Source organism: Vicia villosa, linkage group LG6, assembly GCF_029867415.1.
Source record: "Vicia villosa cultivar HV-30 ecotype Madison, WI linkage group LG6, Vvil1.0, whole genome shotgun sequence".
NCBI classification, from domain to species: Eukaryota; Viridiplantae; Streptophyta; class Magnoliopsida; order Fabales; family Fabaceae; genus Vicia; species Vicia villosa.
In genome coordinates, this window is record NC_081185.1 from 75,139,592 (window position 1) to 75,161,324 (window position 21,733).

Below are 21,733 nucleotides of genomic sequence, written 5' to 3' on the forward strand. Positions count from 1 at the left end.
GTAGTTGTAGCAATGATAATGTCGTCAGGATTCTTTTCCAAACCGGAGTACGGATCTTGCGCGTACACGGGTATTCCAATCAGACGAGAGTACTCCTCTAACGTAGGCATGAGTTGATAATCTGGAAAGGTAAAGCAGTGATACATTGGGTCGTAAAACTGCACCAATGTGGGAAGGATCCCATCCACAATGTTAGTGCTGAGAAGAGGCAGAAGTTTTCCATACTTCTCCTTGAAAGCCTGGGGGTTGACCACCAGTTTTCCGAGCTTTTCCAATTCCTCGAGCTGGGGAATCTTGAAGGTGTATTTCCTAGCTCTCTTTCTTCCGTAATCCATGGTATAGATCCTTAAGTCCTTTCTCCGTTTCTCTCTTTCTATGAAGTTCAAAACGTTCGTTATTTAGTTTCCTTGAAAAACGACTCGAAAAAGACTCTTTTGTTTTAGTTATTATGAATGAATGATGCATGAATGCATGAATGCACACACAAGAGCTTTTTAACAAACATGGCGTAGAAGGGTATAGTGGTCATGGAGTCACAACGCAAACCTCGCCCCAAGGTAAACTAAGGATAAGGATTTTTGTACCTGTAGAACGGGTTCTAGTGGTCTCAGAGCTTTTGCTCAATCTTAAAGATACGTTGATTGGTATCTGTAAGAGAGTTTTCTATGAGTGTAGTATCTGCGTGACAATTACTTTCGTAATCACCGCTCTACGTCCTTACAAAGGCTTTAAGTGGGGCTAATGTGTTTCTAGGTCCTCCTGGTACAAATCAATCTCGGAATGCATTGGCGCAGTTAATCACAACCAGCCAGGCAAATCCCAAGAGTATATTTGGAAACCAAGATTAGAGGGCCTTCACCGAGAAGACATCCTCCATCCTATCTTATGTTGCACTCAAATCCGGGTATAGGATTTCTCACCTCAAGGGGGAATCAAGCCCTTTCTTGATACAGAATAAACAAAATAAACAAATATAAATGCAACAATCACATGAAATGACACAGAGGTTAGGCAGGACCTCTCTTGTTTGAGGGGGAATTTGGCATCCCTAATTCCTCATTGGGGCTGGACCTGCAACAGGTCAACCATTGGTTTGGATGGAAAACCAAGGTTTTTAACACTTATATCCCCAGCAGAGTCGCCATTTTTCTGTGGTGTCGTTTTTTACCTCCCGTTTCACTTGGGAGGACGGCACGCTAGACCCTTCACGCGAAATTTGGAAGGAGAATGCGCCCGTGGCGGGATGAATTTTGTTTCAGTTCTTCCTACGATATCACACGAACTTTTTAATTGTCCTAACGAGTAGGAGAGGGGAAAAAGATCTCAAATTAACCCTAGGAGTTTGCTAAGTGTGGGGATTCACCTATACTAGAAATTCTGGAGTCCGGGGGGTTGGTTATACATAGGGAAGAGTTTAAGCACCCTACATATCCGTAGTACTCTACGGGAACCTTTTCTGTGTCATTGTGATTGTGTTTGTTGCTTATTATTGGGAAAGTTTCTCCTTTGTGTTAGGAGAGAGAATTTGAATTGATTTAAAAAAAGACAGACAGACAGACAGACAAACTGACTATTTTTGGTATTTTATTAGCTCGCTGAGATTCCTTGTGAACCTCATGCCTACATATCCCTAGTGGAAGTCAGAGCTTAATGTAGTTCGGGGAACTAATTAGGGATTTTAAATGATTTTTCGGTGCCTTGCTTGAAGCTCAAGGTTGAAGCTTGAATTAAATCTCTGTTTACAGTAAAGAGATATGAAATCATCTTTACAGAGAGGTATTTCTACTATTCCACCACAAACATTTTTAAAGTGACAGAATAACTGGATTCATTTCATTCAAGAGGGGGACCTTACTTGTTTATGTGCAAGTATACCAGTCAACTGCATCTTGAATGAAAGAAAGGTGCTCAACCAAATTAGGGAAAGTTACCACATGCCTGGGTTCTACTGCCAGAGCATGCCTTTTAAAATCCTAAATGGGAGACTGGTTAAAATGAAATGCTCATCCAAATTAGGGAAAGTTACCACATGTCTGGGTTCTACTACCAGCTCATGCCTTTCAAAATCCTAAATGGGAGACTTAATTGAAATAAAATGTAATGTTTGTTTGTTTGAATGTGGTGAGATAGGAGAAAGATCTCTCTATAGAGATAAGCTATATCTACCTATGTATAAAAGATTTAATTTTTAGCTGGCTTGTATGAGGCCCAAGCTTGAGGCTTTTGATTGATTTTATTGTTTGTTGAAAGATAACTCTACTGGGGAGAATTTAAACTAAGGGGTTTTTGTGTTCTGTACAAAGCCCAGTATTGAGGCTGACTCTACTTAGGGAGACTCTATTTTGTGCCTTGTATGAAGCCCAAGGTTGTGGCTAACTGCTGAGGAAACTGAGTTTTTAAGACTATGGATGACTCTATCTATGCCTTGTACAAAGCCCAAGGTTATGGCTGACTTTCAACTGAGGAAGTTTTTAATTTGTGCCTTGTATGAAGCCCAAGGTTGTGGCTACTTTGGCTAGGGAAAACATTATTTTCTGCCTTGTACAAAGCCCAAGGTTGTGGCGGACTTTTAAAGAAAATGAGTATGGAAGACTCTATGGGGAAAATATCCTTGAGATTAGGAATCTTTGACACAGGAAATGTGGTTTATCTTCCTTGTACAAAGCCCAAGGTTGTGGCTACTTAATGATAAAGGACTCACTGGGGGAGTTTTATTCTACTGGAGGATTTATCTATTAAAAGACTGATCTTTTCTTTATGTTTTTTGGAGGCTAACCCTTTCCAGGGGTTTTGACTCAGCTGGTGAAATTATCTATTAAAAGAATGAAATTTTTATGTTTTTTGGAGGCTAACCCTTTCCAGGAGTTTTGACCTTTTTATTGACTGAGAATGGAGGCTGACCCTTTCCAGGGGTTTTTATTAAAATGGCAGAAAGATTATCTAGTGGAGACTTCTTGTTTTAAAGCCCAAGATTAAGGCTGACTCTTGCTGAGAATAAGCAAATATGGATCCTAGACTCTGCTAAGGAAGATTGATGAAGATAAGGGTGACAGAGACTGTCCATGTCTCTCATTCCAAAAAGTGTACTCAATATGAGATTGAGACAATCTTAGCTTGTTTAAAGTCCGGTTTAAAGAATGGAAGAAACTCACCAGGATGGGCTAAAAGGTAACTAAAGACCTGTTCCTACGTTTATAAGAAACTTGACGGGTCCTTGTATACAAGCTCAAGAGGAAGCTGGAAATGCTTTTAAGAAGCCTGTGGGTCCTTGTACAAAGCCCAAGAGGAGGCTAATCGAGGGTCATCGAGGGTCCTTGTTATAGTACAAGAGAAAGCTATGTGGTTTTGAACTTATTTTGGCTTTAAGCAAATGGGTAAGAGGTTTCACCGGGAATAATTCCTCTTTGGGTGGATGTGTCCTAGTTTTTGTTCTAAGGCTTTTTCAAGATGTTTCACCAGGAATAATTCATCTTGAGGGTTTGAACTAAAGATCTTTAATTAGGAAAGAGCCTTCACCGGGAAGACATTCTCAATCCTAGGCCATATTCCTATAATATATAGTTTAACTGTCCTAGGGTTTACACTCAGACGTAGTTCTAAACAAAATATAAACAGTTCTATATTTGACAGTAATTTAAATAAAGACTATAAATTGAAAGCTTGTAAAGCCAAACCTGGATGGAGTGGAGGCCTTTGAAGAAGTATATACAAAGCCTTACCAGCAATTGATAACAGTTGAATATTTATGATAAACAGTTAAGGGTTTTTGAAAACAGAAGAAGTGAAGATGGACAAAGGTCACATAGGTATCTGAAGAGTTTCATCGGGAATAATGCCCTTCAAATACCAGAAGAATGTTTTGAAAACAGAAAGGAGATTTTGTAAATACAGTTTTTGAAAACAAACTATGAAAAGAAAAAGGTGTTGGGACTTACACTCTATTAGAGGCCCAGTACTTTATAGTACTGGTTGTAAAAACAGTTGAGAAGATGTGAGGTTTTGTTATTTGAAAACCTCGATCGTCTGTTTATTTTAAAGTATGAAGAGAGTTTTGAATTTTGACAAAAGTCAACTTAATTAAAGTAAAGATGAAATCTAAACCTAATTAAGACGTAAATGGCTTAGGGTTTTATCACAAAATATTTATGAGATATTAGGTTTTGAAATTTCAATGAAAACATATATTAAAACATATTTTTAAAACACTTAAAACAACACTATTTTCAACCTAATAAAGATATATAAAATAAACAATATTTTTGTGATTTTTTGATTATTCATAAAATATATATATTAATCAACAAGTGTGTGAAAAATGAAGTTAAAATGAATTAATTTGATAGGTTAAATAATTGGTTAAAGTTGTGAAGAAATTAAGTGGAAAAAGTGATAAAAAAATAAGGTTTTGTCACCTAGAGGGCTTGAACTCACGCCCTCTAAGTCACTGACCAAAACTCCCACCATCTGGGCTACGCGCGCAGTTTGTTATTCGCATGCATCAAACTTAATATATTTAAAAACAAGCCAGATATTTCAAATTTGCGCGCGCCATGTTCATCTTCTTCCTCGAGCTCAAAGATTTTCAAATTTCTAACTCTCTGGTTTCTCAACTAAATGGCATGATGTAAACATCAATCTTGCTCCAAATTTCCTCACGAATCTAGATATGTAACTAACATTTATTTATATTAACTACAACTACCTAATTTCTCAGAAAACACGAAGAACATATGAACCCTAAATTTGAAATTAAATGACAAACAAGATGAATAAATGAATGATGATAGAGGGTTTTCAATCCTCTGATGATGATGAACAAGATAGTATCGAGCTTTATCACAAAGAGTACTTAAATTAAAGAGGTGGAGTTCAAAAACTTACCTCTGAAACTGAAGGTCGTACGAATGATGGGGAGCTTCTGGGCTTGTGTGAATGATCCTAAAAGCTTCCTTGGGACTCAGTGATGCTAACTGAACGCTTATTGTGACTTCAATCCTTCTGAATTGTTCTACCGACACCTTCGATTTGAGCTTCAAGTGAACATGGAGGATGATGAATATGCAGATCCTCGATGAGCTGCGACCATCTGAATATCTTCACTATGCCCTAAGGAACGTGTCTGGATGCTTGGCTTTGCTTGAAACCTTCTGAATTGCTCTATGGACCTCCAACTGCAAGAGCTCCAAAGTGAAAGCAACAATGGTGTTCCTCCACTTACAGAAGTGATCCAGGTGCTTGGATCACCTCTAATGAACCCCCTTGAGATGTTAGAATGCTTACTTTCCAAAGAGAAGCTCTGGTTTGAAGAAAACGATTCTTCTTGCAAAGAACTTTGAAAAATCATAAGCATGAGAAGGGAAGGAGAAAGCAAGGAATAGAGTTGCTTTGGTGTGTCTAATACTGAGGAGTGCCCTTGTATTTATAGGCAAATGGATGCAGAGCAAATGGCTGTAGTGAGCTTGCTTAATGAGGTTAACTTGGTACCTTAAGCATGAAGAAATTTCAAAGAATATCCAAGTGTGATCATTGCATTTTCGAGCTAGCTCCCTATCCATTGATTCCATCTGATCTCAGGGGACACTTCTGATGCAGAATGAGATCTAATTGGTTGGTGGGAAGATTCCTTTGATGATTCATCAATTTGCCATAAATTCCTAAATGTAATCATTACATAATCACATGTTCTTGTTTTGGGAATCTTCTTCAATCCTCATGCTATGGTGAAAGTGAATGCATGGCATGTTTGCAGATGTGTTATGGGTCATGTAGCATCCATAAGTGAGGTTATATGCACAAAATTGCAAAGTTCCAAAATGATGCATGACCTATAATTTTACTTCTTGAGGCCAACTTTGAACAAGCATAACTCCTAGCTCAAAATGAATTTGGAGAAGGTTGAGCACAATTTGGAAAGCCCTAAACATCTACTTCCAATCATTAGTTTAGGGTTTCTTCAGAATCATTTGGGAAAATTGTGAAAAATGAGCCCAAAGTTGGAAGAAAACTAGGTTAAAAAACACTTAGAAAAATTTCTAAGTTTTTATGACCTAAAGCTTCAAAATTCCAAATCTCTTAAATGGTTGATCTTTTGAAAAAAGTTCCTATGTAAGATTTTGTTTTATTTTGTAAGATCTACAACTTTCATGTTGGAAGTTTTTTGAGTTGTGTAGGTGAAATTTTGAGTTCCCATAATGCCCTTAAAAACCCTAATTCCCGACGTTTTGGCCCTTGGTGAATTTTCTTGAATTTCTTTGGTCAAATGACTTTAATAATCATATATTGATGATATTGAACCTTAAAAGTCATGATTTGACCAAAAACCCTAAAAGTCAAAGGTGATCTTGTACAGTTGACTTTTTCAAATGAAGTGGGATTTTGGACCTTAAAAGTCCTGATTAAAAGACAACTATCCGGGTGAATCAGGTCAAAAACCCTAATTGTCGACCAGATGAAATTGATGCCTGTGGTTCTTGAATTGAGGTGTGATGCCCAATGGATGTTGTTATATGGATCATTTGAAGATGATTGAAGCCTTTGAGTGATGCCCTTGAGCTTTCTAGGGTTTCCCAAATGTGATCCCTGATTTTAGTCCTTGATAGGCTCAAAACCCTAGACTAGTGAAGTAAGCAATCCTGAGTCCAGGTGATGGGTATCTAATCAATCATAGATGAATAGAATGAAGCTTTTGAGTCCCATGGTTGTGTTAGAAACCATCCCTTTTACTGATTGATCCGTTAAAATTGATATTGAGTACATCCACAAGTCAAGGTACAATATTTAATCCATATAAAATACAACATGAAATTCTATTAAGAAGCATAATACATGAGTCTTCAATGGATCTTGCACAGCGGAATATCAAAACCAACGAGGTCTTCGAGCCAACACCACTTCAAGCCATCAATCCGAACCTGGTATCTATCAAAAGCTACTACACTGCACCTGAAAAAGATAAGTTGATTGGGGTGAGATTACTAAATCTTAGTGAGTCCTCCTATCCTATGGGTCCACTCGAATCTACAGGGTACATGCATCAAAACCGAATCCACCCTTGATTCGGGGTTTATCCTCACATCCAGTACAAGTACGGAGCAAACAAAGTGACTCGTCCACCATTGGACTTGCCTTAAACAAATACACATTGTATAGCAAACAAGTATGCAAACCCGCATCCATATACGGGGAATCCAGAAGTGTAATAAAACCTCGACTAGATTATGGAATAAATGCATCCTCGATGAGTAACCTCCTGCCTATTGTCAAGGGACTTGTACAAGCACACTGCAAGACGGTTAAACGGGTTCGCACAAGCCTAAATGGCCGCGAGATGACCTTAGCCTGATTGGCGTCATTGTCCCATTAACCTTCTTCACGCTAGTGAATTACGCCGAGTACAAACCACCACCTTGACGCCTGAGCCCATCGGGCGAAATCCTATTATTAGTCTACGTGACTTCACTAGAGGTGAGTTACCTCATTATGCATTAGCCTACATGGCCGCATAACCCCACCATACCGAGCACGCAAGTGTGTTAACACCAAGTGAGTAAAAACCCCGTACGGCACTCACGAGCACACTGCAACGGTAGCTCGGATGCACACCTTATCGAACAATACACATGAACGGGCTATTCCATTGGACCGCACGGTCCGGGAAGACTCATTGACCACATAGTCGGAGTAGCATCCCAATCTAGTCCTCCGGCCACTTCGATTCAAGCATACGCAAATATGACATAATGTCAAAATCACATACAATACAATCAATCCAATCGTTTAACCAAAACGACGGTGTCCTTATATTTTCATGTATAAAACATAATGGCATAAAATTCTCAAATATGGATGTCACATTCATAGTAAGCAATAGAAAATATATGCCACGCATAACATGAGAATTATTAATCGAATGATAGAGACATAAGTTCTCATACTAATTCATTGATTCACTAAGTGGGGTTCCACTATTGTTAAATCAAACATTTTAGTTTGGGGACCAATTTTATTAGAAAGTACACGTCGCTAGCTTTCCAACGATATAAAATTTGCGCGAAACGGACTTACGACGCAAAAGTTATGAATTTTCAAAGTTTTGGAAAATCTGCCCCAAACAGTGATGTAACGGGTTACATGAATCATGTAACCGGTTACATGATCCAAAAATTGCGTTTTTCACCCTTTTTCACACATGTAACCGGTTACATCAACCATGTAACCGGTTACATCGCTGACAGACCCAAAAATTCTGCATTTTAAGAGTTCTAAACCAGTCCCAAACCTATCTAATTAATTCCAAGTATCACAATTGATCCCAAACAAATTTATAACATGCATATATACAGAATCATCAGCATGCAAAGGATTAAAGAAATACAAACATCCCATAACATCATCAACTAACAATTTATCATATAAGCATGTTAATCATCATGAATTTTCACTCAAACCCCAAACCCCAACATGCAAATTTCCCATGATTCCCCCAAAGTCTCTAACTAAGGACTCACCTTGCATCAATGGAGCTTTGGATGATGAATCATGCTGCAATTGAGCTCCTAACCTGACCAAAACCCCAACTCCAAATTCATCAAACTCGTATTCCACTTGTACTCATTTTCAGCATCAGTCATCAATCTTCAAACTTACATATCTCCTTCAAAACAGAAGCTATAAACGCGAACCATATATGCAAATCGAAGAGAATTTCGTTAGCTTTCCAACGAGACCAGAACCGTTACGATCGGAGTTACGAGCAGAGAGTTATTACCTTTTTAGTGGAGTTGTATCAATAGTTGCGAAAATGGAACTTGCTTCATGAGTTATTCTTCCTTTCTTGTTTTCAAATTCTGATTTGCAAGCCAAACACCCCCCTAAGTTCATGCAATTAAATCTAATGTCCTTTATGTCCACATGCAAGCATTAGATAAGTCCATTACGCCCTCCAACTTAACGCTATTTACAACAATGCCATTTAGTTTGATTTCAACTAACTCCTTTGCATTTCTCTACTAAACTCTTTATCCCAACTTATTCCATAGATACACATGCTACTTTCTTACTTAGAATAATACCAATGTGCCCTCTAATTACCTTTTAACCAATTAAATGATAATTATCGGGTTTAGAGAGTCGGGGTATTACATTATTTGTGTTTTAAATATTCTAAATAAGTTATTTATTGAATTAAATTTTTTAATTTATTGATATTTAATGTCAAATTTTTATTTTTTTTATTAATAGAAGATAATGATAAACTAAATTGTTAGTAATTTAAAAAAAAAAATCTTGATGATGATACGTAGTGCACCAATAATGTTACATAAATATGTGTTAAATTCAATCATTTAACGGTTAGTAATTATAAATAAATGGAGAGACAATATACTTTTTATTCTATGAAAGTAAATAAAATAAGAGGTTAAAGGTAGTGCACTGACAGTGTAAAAAAGTTTTACACTGTCATCCAATAGAAACAAATCGTTTTGCCATGTCATATAATTTTTTTTAAAATTACATTCTGATTTGTCCTGATTCATGGTCGTGATTGGTTGACAGTGTAAAAATTTGTTACACTGTCAGGGCATCACCTATTTTCTCATAAAATAAAATAATTATAAAAATATTAAATTATGTGCTACAATTTGCAAATCTCATTGTCAATTAAAATATGAAAGTTGAAAAAAAAAATAGAACGCACATGTCTTTTTTTTCAAACCACATTTAAATATATGTTGCATCCCGGTCAAAATTTTATAATTCAAGTAACAATTAGAATAATATTTTAAATTATGATTCTATTTTAAAAAATAATAAAATTTCTTGGTTAAATAACGTCTGGGTCAAATAAAATGTAATTTATTTATGAACAAAAATTAAATAATATTATTTTTTTAAAGAATCGTTTCAATTATTAAATGATCATTTATAACTATTAAATTACAATAATGTCATAGATTAAAAAAAATATATAACTTATGGTGCAAATTAATCTCTCCTCACAAAAGAATTAAACTAACAAAAAAATATAGAATGTAATATTACTCTACATTTTTGTTACAATCAATTAATTTAATTATTATAAATATTTTAATTATTATAAATATTACTCTACATTTTTGTTTATGTCTTTTAATATTCTTTAAGTACTTATTTAATTCTATATGTTATATTAAGAGTCACAAATATTCTTTAATATTCTTTATGATATATTAAGAGTCATAAATATTTATTAATTTAAATTTCCTACACTCTTTTCTTACCTAACACCCACTAATAATTTAAATCGTGAATATAGTGATATTAATTTGATAAATATTTGCTACTAATATATATGGTTGTATTAAAAAAATAAAAATAAAAAATTAATATAATTCCGTATTAACTAAAAATTATTAAAATAAATATATAATACTAATATATAGTTATATTAAGGATTGTGACTATTATATAGTTATATTAAATGTTTTATTATTATATAATTATAATAAAAAATTATAATTTATATAAAAATATATCATTTTTATTTTTTTAATACAATAAGATATAGTAGTAGAAATTATTTTTTCAATAAATATAGAGCCATATTATTAATTTTATCGAAGGTGTTAATTGTTTACAATAATAACAAATAATTATATTAACAAAAAGCATTGATAAAATATTTTATGATAAAAAATATATAATAATAATAATATAATAGAAAAAATATTTGTTTCATTTTAAATATAATAACCATGAGTACATATTATTTAACTATTAATATAGTTATTTAGTAATTTGAAAAATATTTTTATAGGCTTTAATTTGTATATTAATAATTAATTAAAAAATATAAAACACTAGCAATAAAATTATTTTATGTTACAAAACTCTATTAAAATTATTTAATTGGTAATCAAAATTCATTAGATCGAAAATTAATCTTATCCATTAATTGAATCATAAAATAAAAATATATAAATCAGTTACAATCAATTAAATTAATCATCATAAATATTAATTTAAATTTTTGTTTATGTCTTTTAATATTCTTTAAGTATTTATTTAATTGTATATGTTATATTAAGAGTCACAAATATCCTTTAATATTCTTTATGTTATATTAAGAATCATAAATATTTATTAATTTAAATCTCCTCCACTCTTTTCTAGACTTAACACTCATATTACTTTAAACCGTGAATATAGTTATATTTATTTGATAAATATTTGCTACAAACATATATGGTTGTTTTAAAAATAATAGAAAATAAATTATTTAATATGATTTCGTATTAATTAAAATGATTAAAATAAATATATAATAATAATATATAGTTGTATTAAGGATTGTGACTATTATATAGTTATATTAAATTTTTTATTATTATATAATTATAATAAAGATTATAATTTATATAAAAATATTTTATTTTTTTAATACAAGAAGATATAGTAGTCAAAAATATTTTTTGGAATAAATATAGAGCCATTAGTATGATAATAAATAATTATATTTTAGTTATAAAATAACAAAAAGCATTAATAAAATACTTTATGATAAAAAATCTATAATAATAATAGTAATATAATAGAAAAAATATTTGTTGCATTTTAAATATAAGAACAATGAATGTATTATTCTAACTGTTAACAAAATTTGAATATTAACGGGAACACAAAGTTACTGATGATTTTTTTGAATATTAACATAAACATTAAGTTAATGATAAATTTTTTGAACATTAACGAGAACAAATTTGGAATATTAACGAGAACACGAAGTTATTTATCAAAATATTGAATATTAACGGGAAAACAAAGTTATTGATCAAACTATATTGAATATTAACGGGAACATGAAGTTATTAATCAAAATATTGAATATTAACGAGAACATGAAGTTAGTAATCAAAATATTGAATATTCACGGGAGTATTAAATTACAGAGCAAAGTATATAATATTAACGGGAACATGGAGTTACTGCTAAAAATATTGAATAATAACGGAAACATGACGTTATTAATCAAACTATTTAATATTAACAGGAACAAATTTGGAATATTAACGGAAACACGAAGTTAGTGATCAAAATATTGAATTTTAACGGGAACATGAAGTTACTGATCAAAATATTTAATTTTAACATGAAGTTACTGATCAAAATATTGAATTTTAACACGGAGTTAGCTTATCTCACGAACTTGTGATCATTGACAGGTGAGGATGCTGAAACAAATTGGAGTTTACTATTGTGAAGTCCTTTACTTGGATTGGATCTATAATGGACTCCATTCACGGCATTGCCGGTCCAAGTGAGGGTGTTCCTCGGGTTCTTGTACATTTCACTTTCGATTTTCTTTAATTTTCTAGATATCTTAGTTGAAGAAGATTTGAATAGTTGTTAAAATATTATCTATTCCTTTTCTGTAGAATATTCTCAAAGGAGAGCCCCTCATGCTTTTGATTTTGAATTTGGTTTTTAGGTTTGATATTTAGTTGAACAATGCCATTCTTGCTGAAGTTAAGCACAAATCTATGTAACCAATGAAGGATAGAAAAACACTTAGAAAGGGGGGGTTTGAATAAGTGTAGCTTTAAAACTCTTAAGATAAAAAAAATTTGCACAATGATTTTTATCCTGGTTTGTTGTTAACTAAACTACTCCAGTCCACCCCCTTGGAGTGATTTACCTCATCTGAGGATTTAATCCACTAATCAATCTTGATTACAATGGTTTTCCACTTAGATACCTTCTAAGTCTTCTAGAGTATTCTGATCACACCTTGATCACTCTAGGAACCTTTTACAAATGAATGTAAAACAAATTCTTACAAGAGTATTACAATGCTTCTTAATAAGCTATAATCACAACTATGATATTTCTCTTAAGTTCTAAGCTTAAATCTCACTAAAATATTACAACGAAGTGAGGTTGAAGATGAAGTTTGATAGCTTTTGATTTCAGCAGAGTTTCAGCAAGATTGAAAAGTTGTTCGTAAGTTGGTTTCATTAACCTTGCTTCTGATCAGAACTTCACTATTTATAGGCATTTTGAGAAGATGACCGTTGGGAGCATTTAATGCATTGTGTGATCCGTACAGCATTGCATTTAATGTTTCACTCTTTTGTCAACTACCTCGAGCCTTGCTTTTCGTGCTTTTATTGACTTTGCCGTTAATAGCTTCTAACGTTCCTTTTGTCAGTCAGCGTAGCCTGCCATCTTGTACTTGCTTCTGATCTGATGTTTGTAGATACAACGTTTGAATTTCGTCAGACTCAAACAGCTTCATGCAGAGCATCTTCTTGTCTTCTGACCTTGAAGTGCTTCTAGCGTGATACCATGAGAACTTCAGTGCTTCTGCTTCTGATCTCAAGTTCTTCTGTTGCTTCAATAGACCATGTTTTGATTCTGCTTGACCATCTTCTGATGTCTTGCCAGAGCATGTTCTGATGCTGCATGCTGAACCTTCTGAGTCAGTGCTTCTTGCGCTGATTTTGTGCATACTCTTTATATATTTCCTGAAATGGAAAATGCATAGGATTAGAGTACCACATTATCTCATACAAAATGCATATACATTGTTATCATCAAAACTAAGAATATTGATCAGAACAATTCTTGTTCTAACAAGCACAAATCTATTTAGTTTGGTTATTTGAGAGTTTGGTAAACATGCTAATTTGATTTTGTTTTGCTTTGTGTTGCAACTCTTATCAAGCTTTTCCAACCAACTGATTAAGTTTTAATTAACTCTTGATTTGTGCTAATTATTAACAAAATTTGTGATCACCTTGTTGTTGTGAACATGATGGTAGTTAAGTTAAGTAACTAACATGTTGCATCAATTAGGACATGACAACACACTTAGTTAGCCCCCTTGAGTTTTATCTATTTATTTGGTTAGCAAACTTGTCATTTGAGACTGTTGGGAAAGCAATGGAAACAGAACATCTCCTGTTCTTCGATGCGGTTAATTTTATTTTATCTCTGCATGTATATGTTTGAACTTGAATGGAGTAATTGAAAAAAGAAAATAATGAACCCAAAGATCCTTTTATTTTAATGCTAGATTATGAAAAATCAGACAGGTCTTGTGATTACTGATCTTCCACTATTGATTCTGGTTTACTTTTGGCGTAAAATTCATACTCTCGGTAATTCTTTGCATTGTTGTACGCGATCTTGTAGAATAGCTAATGTCACCACCAACAATTTCTACAGTGAGTTCTTTGTCCTTTCCTTCTTCCTTATACTTATTACATTTGTTCCAAAATTGACATTCAAATCTTCCATATTCCAAAATTGCCACTAGGCTTCTTTATTTCTCTCTGATGTAAAGCCACTGCACCATTACTTGTTGACTGTTCGCAGGTAATATATCATGGTTGGGAAATAGAAGAACCATGTGAAGTTTTCTTTCCTTTTTGGAAAGTGATATTTAAATTTCTGTATTTCGTACGGGGTGTTCATTTATTAAGAGATACACTAGGGAAAAAAATTTTCTTTCTTGTTTATTGCAGTTTCAATGTGCGCAGAAGAGTGTTTTATATAATGGTGGCCGAAAATGCTTTGTTTATTTTGATGTATTGAAGTTGTTCTTCGGTGTTTCTCCTTGTTTTTGGCACGTGAATTGAATTCATTCATATTTCAACTAGCTTATGTAGTTAGAGCTAATCAAAATTGTTTAAGAAGCTGTCCCAATGGTATCAGTGTGACCTAAAATTGTTTCTTTTGAATTGCAATGTTTATTAATTATATTTGTGAGCTACTGCTTGTTCTTATTTAATATTTATATATTTTCTTTTGTAGCTATTGAAGGAGAGAGTTAATGTTTGCTGCAGTAGCTGCTTCTGTTAGCTCTGTTGCTGGTGTTGCAATGCCAGATGAAGATGAACCTAAAAGTATGCCCCTTTTTGTATTACTAACCCAACAGCTAGAATTTATTGCAATTGAGGGTCCTGGTTTACTTTTCTTGTTTGGTAATGTACATTGGGGTTGTCTTGTGGTGTTTATATTTCATTTAATCATTACTGTTTTAGTGCAATATAATCTGATACTTTTTACTTTTCTTGTTTGGTAATGTACAGTGGGGTTGTCTTGTGGTGTTTATATTTCATTTAATCATTACTATTTCAGTGCAAGATAATCTGATACTTTCATTGACAAGCTTGTGTTGTGAAAGGATTGGAATATGGGACAAGAAGCTTCTTGTATTCTCTATTTTTTATTGTGTTCCTTTTATGTTAATGTTAATGTTAATTTGCTTGTAATTAATTAGATTATAATCATCAATATTATTGTTAATTTTATATTGATCAATATTATTATTAATTTTATATTGATATATATATATATATATATATATATATATATATATATATATATATATATATATATATATATATATATAAAATGACATATTTATATAATGATACAGAAATAAACCGTGGCAAGATAAATGGTTTAGAATGCATAACATATAACCACGGTTTTAAATCTGTGGTCATAATCAAACCGCGGCTATATCTTGAACTAAAATTGTATGCTAAACGTTAAATTGAAACCGTGGTTTTACCATATGGCCACAGTTCTGTAATCATGGCAAATATAAACCGCGGCCTTAATTAAACTTCCTAAACCGTGGCCTATAAAAACCACGAATGTCAAAAAATGTGGTATATACCAAAAAATCGTGGACTATACTTTAGGCCACTGCCGCATATCCCACAGTTGGATTTTTGTGGCCAAACCGTGGCCTCAGCGTTACGCCACGGTTTTTTTTCATATAGCCTCAGTGTTTTGGTCGTGGCAGGAGACCTTTTTTTGTAGTGTCTCCGAGGGAGCATGTAGGCCCCATTTCCAAGAAAGGGAATAGCGACTATCGCTCCCAACGCCGTTCGCAGTCTCCCAGGCCGAAGATAAAATCCAAATCGCCTCCTGCAAGACACGACGAGGACCGCAGGCGAAGCCGCAGCCGGTCCGTCACGCCAACCCCCAGTGACGAGGAAGAGGATCGTCGGGGCCCTTTATCCCGCGCAATCTTGGAGGCGCCCCTACCAACCGGGCTTGAAAAACCCCCTCCGCTGGGCACATACGACGGAACAACCGACCCAGACGAGCACATCGAGAACATCGACGCCCTCCTGGACTACAAAGGGGTACTGTGCGCGATCAAATGTCGGTTATTCTCGACCAAATTGCGCAAAGAAGCCATGACGTGGTACAAGAGTCTCCCCGATGAATCCATCACGTCATGGAAAATGCTCGAAAAGCTTTTATCCAGGCACTTCACGGCCTCTCTGTTACCAAAGTTTTCAACTTCCCTATATTTTTAGAAAGAGTGGGGAGAGACGAAATTGAATTTGGTCGAAGAAGGTTCGACGCAGAGTCTAACAAGGCTCCGTCGAAGTAAGCTGTAACACGTTTGCCCTTAGAAGGTGCAAGTGTCAAAGGTCTAGCTTCTAAAGCTAGACGAAGTCGAAGGGTGGGAAGAAAAGTGGCAGTTGTTGGTGGTTTTATATGCTGAGACACGTGGAGAAGTTCTGTTTAATATCTAGTGCATGGTGGTACACGTTTCGTCAAGGAGTTAAGGAACCGTCAGAAACAGTTATTTTGAAGTGCCTATTTAAGCAGAAGAATATAATCATTTTAGTGGTCCACAATTTTACACTTTATGATAAACTCAATCTCTACACTGAAAATGAGAAAGGAGTGCAATCTGAAAATATATGTTTGTGTACCAATTTACTTTTAATGCAATCATTTATATCATTTCCATTAATGTCATTCTATTTCCTTTTACTACTTTTCATCACCTTTTACTTTGCATTTATTTAAGTTAAAGTCTTTTCATTTGTTCTTCTTTATTCTCTACATTAAGTCTGTTCGTCTTTATTGCATTTAATCGTGTTTGTCCTGCGTTTATTGCATTCAAAATCAATTACTTTCCACTTTTCTATCATGCGTTAGTCTTAATGTGTCCATATTAGTCAACAGTCTATAACAAATCATAAATTAGGGGATCTTTGTAATGCGATTATTTTTAAGAAGGAGTCATTTAGTTTTACTGATTGTATGTCGAATATCATCCAATTTTCTTGGAATTGGCTTCTTTCCTTTTACAAGTTAGGGGATCTTTGTAATTACCATACCTGGAATATTTTGCCTCTTGTTTGTTTCGAGGTGTAGGAGTTTTCCGCTGTGTATTCGGGTGGAGCACCCCTTATGCTCTTTTGTTTTAATTCCATTATCTATTTAAAAAAAATTTCTTAATTAAATAAAAGATTTTAAGACTATGTTTGAGAGTTTGGAGAGGAAGAGAAGGCTTCTGTTAGAGTGCTGGACAGGCCCAGGAGATTCCCAAAATGGCCCATATGGCAGCAAGACTTTATTATGGAATAATAATATTATTTGAGAAACTATTTTAATTTATTTTACTTTTCCTCCAAGTGGGCCTTAGGACCCAGAGTTCACAGCCCAGCAAGGCTGATGTATTTAAGTGAATTTCTTATGAATGAAAAAACAAGCAGAAATTTATCATGTTTATTTTGTTTATTTGTGTTTTGTCTTTTGAGTAAACCCTAATCTCTTGGTAGCAGCAGCACCCTCTATCATTTGGTGCTTTCATTTTCATTCTCATGCCTCCCAAACCAGTCATTCCCACACCTAAGGACATTGATGACACCCTCCAAGCCACAAACCAGCACATCGAGAACCTCATTCTTACCCATGAAAACCTTGAATCATCCATGGAAGCTAATAACCAAGTTATTGCTATGCATCTGGGTCAAATCAACACCAACCACAGAAATTTAGAAACTGCCATGAATAGTAATTTCGCAGCTCTAACAGCTTTAATGACACAGCAATTTGCCTCCATGACAACGACAACAATACCCAGTTCTGCCCCAACAGTGACGCCCAAATCTACACAAGCTACAACATCAACTTCTACACCTAGATCTACCCCTACAACAACAACCAGATCTGTATCAGGTACATCTTCCTTTCATTTAAATAACTCCACCCTTTCATCTACTCAGCTTTATACACCACCACCCCAACCTACCCCAACCTTTACCCGTCCACACCCATCTATCCATTCCCCCAATTCTGCCTTTATACCATTCACACAGCCCCCTCTCACCCATCCTTTCCAAAGCCAATTTTTATATACATCACAACCTTATTCCACCATTTTTCCTCATACTACCTTCACACAACCACCTCCTTATACTGCTCTCCCTTACACGAACCCACCCCTACACACTTCTACGTATCCTTCCTTTCCCCATCCAACCCCCATCACAAATACAGCCACCTCCACACATTTTCGTACCCCCAAATTGAGTTGGGAATTTTTGATGGCAATGATGTGTTAGAATGGATTTTTCAGGCAGAGCAATTTTTTGCATATTATAATATTCCTTACGAAAATCGTTTACCCATGGTTTCATTCTATATGAAAGGGGATGCACTAGGGTGGTATAAATGGATGTTCCAAAGTAATGAACTTTCGGATTGGCATTCTTTCGCTAGGGATGCAGAGTTACGGTTTGGTCCTTCCACGTATGAAAATCATCAAGCCCAACTATTTAAACTTAGACAATATGGATCGGTCACAGAATACCAAACAAATTTTGAAAAGCTTTGTAACCGAGTCATCGGCTTACCACCAGATGCCATTCTTAATTGTTTCATTTCGGGGCTGATTCTGGATATTCGCAATGAATTAGCGGTTCAAAGGCCTCAATCTATCTCACATGCAGTTGGGTTAGCCAAGCTCATTGAGGCTAAAATTAAAGATTCAAAACCCAAAGTTAAACCTCCTTACATTCCTTCCCAAACCCACTTACCCCATTCAACTAATCCGAAGCCCATATCTCTTCCTTCTTCAAGCACACCAAACCCCTCAGTCCCGTCCCAACTAAACCGTTTACCTATAAGAAGAATTACCCCCGGCCCAACAAGCTGAACGCAGGGCCCAAGGTTTGTGTTTCAACTGCGACGAAAAATTCATACCAGGCCATAGATGTGCAGCTGGAAAATTTCTACTCCTTATGGTGGAAGAAGATTTAGTAAATTCCAATGATAGTATTGATACCCATGAACCCCCAAATGTTGACCCTTCACCACCCAACAATGCTAAAACATACTTTCAACTCTCCCCACAAGCTATGATTGGCCAATTTTCCCCCAAGACATTAAAATTTCGCGGATTACTTGATGGGTTATTAGTGACAGTTCTAATAGATACAGGAAGTACCCATAATATTCTACAGCCTCAAATTGCACACCATCTTCAAATCCCAAGCAAAACTATTCCCAATTTTGAACTAATGGTGGGAAATGGATCAAAAATAGACTGTTTGGGATTCTGTTCTGAAGTACCTATCACACTACAAAGCCACTTATTTTTTATACCATTTTATTTGATCCTTATTGAAGGTGTTGATGTAGTGTTGGGAATGGAGTGGTTGTGAACCCTTGGACCCATTGTTGCTGATTTTTCCATACCACAAATCTCTTTCACTCATGCTGAAAAACAAATTACCCTTTCAGGCAACCCTAACCCAAGACCTGTCCCTTCCATATTTAACCATATTCGCCACCTTATACACACTGATTCTATCGCTTCTATCCATTTACTCTTATGTCAGCCTACCCTTGACCACTCAAATTCCATCCGAATCTCCGATTCCCTTTCCCCTATCACCCAACCAGAGATTGCCACTCTTATTAACTCTTATTCTTCTGTCTTTCAAAAACCTCATGGCCTACTCCCACCAAGACCCCACGATCACCATATACCCTTAAAACCTAATTCTGCCCCAGTCAACGTAAAGCCCTACCGTTACCCTCATTCCCAAAAAGATGCCAGGACCAAAATTATCCAAGAAATGCTTGCTGGAGGCATTATCAAACCCAGCAATAGCCTTTTTTCTTCCCCTGTCCTCCTTGTAAGAAAGAAAGACGGATCATGGCGCTTTTGTGTGGACTATCATGCTCTAAATGCAGTTACTGTCCGCGATCGATTCCTAATACCTACCGTAGATGAGCTATTTGATGAGTTGGGTTCTGCTTCTTTATTTACAAAGATCGACCTCAGGTCGGGCTACCACCAAATTAGGGTCATACCGGAAGACACTCACAAAACGGCTTTCAAAACCTTTGATGGGCACTATGAGTTTTTAGTGATGCCATTTGGCTTAACTAATGCTCCTAGTTATTTTCAATCGACGATGAATGACCTATTACGTCCGTATTTGCGACGATTTGTTCTTGTTTTTTTTTATGATATTCTAATTTACAGTAATTCTTATTCAGACCACCTACATCATTTAACTTTGATATTTGACTTACTTGCTTCAAATCAATTTGTTGCAAAACTTTCTAAGTGTATTTTTGCAGTTCCTAAGGTTGATTATCTAGGTCACATAATTACTTCAAATGGTGTTACCCCAGATCCGGACAAAATTCAAGCAATGTTGGATTGGCCGAAACCACGTTCACTCACGATGCTCAGGGGATTTTTGGGCCTCACTGGTTTTTATAGACGATGTGTCCATCACTACGCCACACTCGCCGCTCCTCTCACCGATATATTACGTTTTAATAAGTTCACATGGAGTACAGATGCAGATAAAGCTTTTACAACGTTAAAGCATAAAATCACTCAAACTCCTGTGCTTGCCCTTCCTGACTTCACAAAAACCTTCATTGTAGAAACAGACGCATCAGCAGTAGCCATAGGAGCAGTCCTTTCACAAGCTGGCCACCCCCTAGTCTTCTTAAGCAAGAAAATGTGCCACCGTATGCAAGCCTCATCAGTCTACGTTTGCAAAATGTATGCCATCACGGAAGCTGTTAGAAAATGGCGTCAGTATCTCATTGGGAAACATTTCCATATTTACACGGATCAAAAAAGTATGAAGAATTTGTTGACACAAACTATCCAAACACCAGAGCAGCAAAAATGGGCTGCAAAGTTACAAGGGTTTAGTTTTGATATATTCTACAAACCTATAAGTTCAAACCAAGTTGCCGATGCTTTGAGCCGCAGACAAACGGAAGAGACGCCTTTACGTCTCACCATATCTTCACCAGTTCCTGACCTCATTTCCTGACTCAAACAGTTCTACACCACCAAGGAAGGACAAGACATGGTGTTAAACAAACTCAATGACCAAAAACTTCAGTTGCGGTATCAGCTCGTAAACAAATTGCTATACTTTAAAGGACAGATTTTTCTACCCGATGCTTCGGATTTTCGTCAGAGTGTTCTGTTGGAGTACCATTGTTCACCAACTTCAGGTCATTATGGTTTAAAGCCCACTTTGCATCACATATCTACAACATTCCTTTGGCCAGGACTTTACAAAGATGTCAAAAGCTTTGTGCAAACATGCCTTACCTGCCAACAAAATAAATATATACCATCAAAAAAACAGGGTTTACTGCAACCTTTGGAAATACGACAACATGTTTGGGAAGACTTATCAATGGATTTTGTGACTCATCTTCCATCCTCTTTTGGACAAACCGTAATCTGGGTTGTCTGTGATAGATTGTCCAAGTTTGTACACTTGGTGACTTTACCTACTCACTTCACAGCTCAGGACTTGGCACGATGCTTTTCCACGGAGATTTGTCGCCTACATGGCATTCCTAAATCAATTGTTTCAAACAGAGATCCGCTGTTCTTGAGTGCTTTCTGGAAAGAGCTTTTCCGAGTCTAAGGAACGACCCT